This window comes from Alexandromys fortis, unplaced genomic scaffold, assembly GCF_014885135.2.
Source record: "Alexandromys fortis isolate MF-2015 unplaced genomic scaffold, M_Fortis_MF-2015_v1.1 scaffold_88, whole genome shotgun sequence".
Classification (NCBI taxonomy): Eukaryota; Metazoa; Chordata; class Mammalia; order Rodentia; family Cricetidae; genus Alexandromys; species Alexandromys fortis.
In genome coordinates, this window is record NW_026067961.1 from 4,207,370 (window position 1) to 4,209,699 (window position 2,330).

Consider the following 2,330-nt stretch of genomic DNA (forward strand, 5'->3'; position numbering starts at 1 on the left):
GTGGGTACTGGGAACTGAACTCGGCTCCTCTGCAGGAGCAGGCTGCGGTCCCAGCCACAGAGCCATCTCTCCAGCCACTCGGATGGTGGTTCTAGTGGAAATAGTTCTGAATTATCATCATCATCGTTATTATTTGTATGGTGTTTTGACTGCTCACGTGTGTATGCACTACATTCATGCAGTTCCCAGGGAGGCCAGAAGATGGCATCAGATCCCCTGGAACTAGAACTAAGAGACAGTTATGAGCCATCATATAGATGCTGGGACTTGAGTCCTGAGCAAGAGCAGAAAGTGCTCTTAACGGCTGAGCTGTCTCTCCAGTCTCTACTGCAAACTTTTATTATGTTGGGTTTCTAAAAATCTTTTTTTTAAAGGCGAGAGTGTGAATGCAGCCCCCCACTACCACAGACTGTGCAGTTAAGTTCCCCACACGTGGGGAAATCACAGGGGTCAGCACATCAAAGGGCAAATGACGAGTTTCATGCTGGGAAACCACCTTGTGATCATGGTGTCCCCTGCCAGGCAAGTGTTCTGCTGGGTTTTGGTTTTATTTTATTTTTGTTTTTTTGTTTTTGTTTTTCGAAACAGGGTTTCTCCGTGTAGCTTTGGAGCCTGTCCTGGAACTAGCTGTTGTAGACCAGGCTGGCCTCGAACTCACAGAGATCCGCCTGCCTCTGCTTCCGAAGGCGTGCGCCACCACCGCCTGGCTTGTGCTAGCTTTTAACAACTGTGTCTAACTTGCACAGTAAAGGACACACGCGGGTGGTTTGTTTTCAGCTCTTTTAATTTCAGAGTGATTCCGATTACCGCTGCTTGTCGCTGATTCTTAAACGTGTCTGTCATGCAGCGTTATCAAAGCACAGAAAAAGAGCTCGGATAAAAATCTACCGGGCTGAGTGCGGCTCAACAGCCTGGTGCAGAGCTCAAACTCTACTCTAGATGTCGCTGTGGAGGCGTTTTTCCGATGCGTGTTGCGGAACCCGGGAGCTCACCAGGCCGGGCGTCTCCTTGAGAACCTAAATGCAGTTAGTGGTCGCTGTGGGCAGGAGAACCCTTTTCCTCGGTGGTGTAACTGCGCCTTTAAACATACCTGATGGGGCCCGTCGAGTCATGCGTGGCGCATACACAAGGACACAAAAGAAAGTAGGGGGGCTAGTTGGGACAGGAAGGGGATTCGAGGGAGGGGAAGGAGGAAAAGAGCAAAGGGATATGTGAACTTGGCAGAAAAACATTACATACATATAGATGGTATAATGAGCCAATTATTGGGAATAATTAATATATCCTAATAAAACATGAAAATAAAGTAGGGGGAGTAGAGCAGGGAAGAGTGGGTCTCCTCCGGTTGATCAAAGGTCTCAAGAGAGTCTCGGGGAGGGGGGATTTCTACCAGCCGTCCCGCAGTCCGGATGCTGGGACACAAGCTCTTCCCAGGGACACCCATCTTTCTCCTGTTTTTGAGGACAGGGAGCACATATATTGCGGGGTGCAGTCCTCTAGCCCCTCCAGGAGGCGGGCAATCAACATTGAAGTGAGCTCCTTTTCAGGAGCTTCCTGATGTGAGGGGAGGGTGGCGACCTTGTCCGGCCTTCTGGAACACAGGGTGGCCAGTCAGCCTGACGTGTGAGTTCAGTTCTTATCAAGATAGCCCGAAGTTCCTCCAGGCCAGGTAGATTTCCCGTGAATTGTGATAAGACCTCTATTTAGCCAGGAGCTGCCTCAGCTCCGGTGGAATTCAGAGAAGCAAATCTGGCACCTGGGTCTTAATCTGCCGGGGAACTTCCTGTTTTCTTAAATTTCAAAGAAGCGTATCACAGGTTGAATTAGTCACACACAGATAGGAGGCGGCCACACCAACTTTCTGAACAGTCCCCAAGTATCTCTCTGCCTGAAGCTGGTACCTGCCCCTTCCTCAGACTCGGGGCTTGGTGGCAAGTGTCTATTTGATGACATTTCACCAGCCGTAGGATTTCCTCCGTGGCTTGCTTACCACTCCCACTCCCACGAAGGACGCAAGTGAACGTAGAAACTCTTCAGATTTCCCCACCTTTAACACAGCCTGGACAGAAATACTAAAGTTATATCAACTCCAGGAACCAAACGCAACGCCAAGCCAGTATCAACCCAGCACCAAAACCCTGGCTCCAATGCTCATGCCAAACCACACCAACACCCTAAACCCAATGCCAGCCAATCCCGACCCACTGCCGATGTAGTGACCCTAGATCAATATCAATGCCAGTACCGAAAAGGGCCACAGCTCAGTAGGCTGATTGCCTACATACACGATGCCCCAGGTTCCACCCTCAGCTCTGCAAAGGAGCACACAC

The 2,330-nt window shown here is 50.2% G+C and overlaps 1 non-coding gene across 1 annotated transcript; it reads right to left on the bottom strand.

Annotated features, from left to right (window-relative positions):
* Positions 1 to 371: 371 nt before the first annotated feature.
* On the bottom strand, positions 372 to 530 carry LOC126508276 (U1 spliceosomal RNA). Its single transcript, XR_007593762.1, has one exon. It is a non-coding gene; the product is annotated as a U1 spliceosomal RNA (small nuclear RNA).
* Between the last annotated feature and the right edge of the window lie 1,800 nt (positions 531 to 2,330).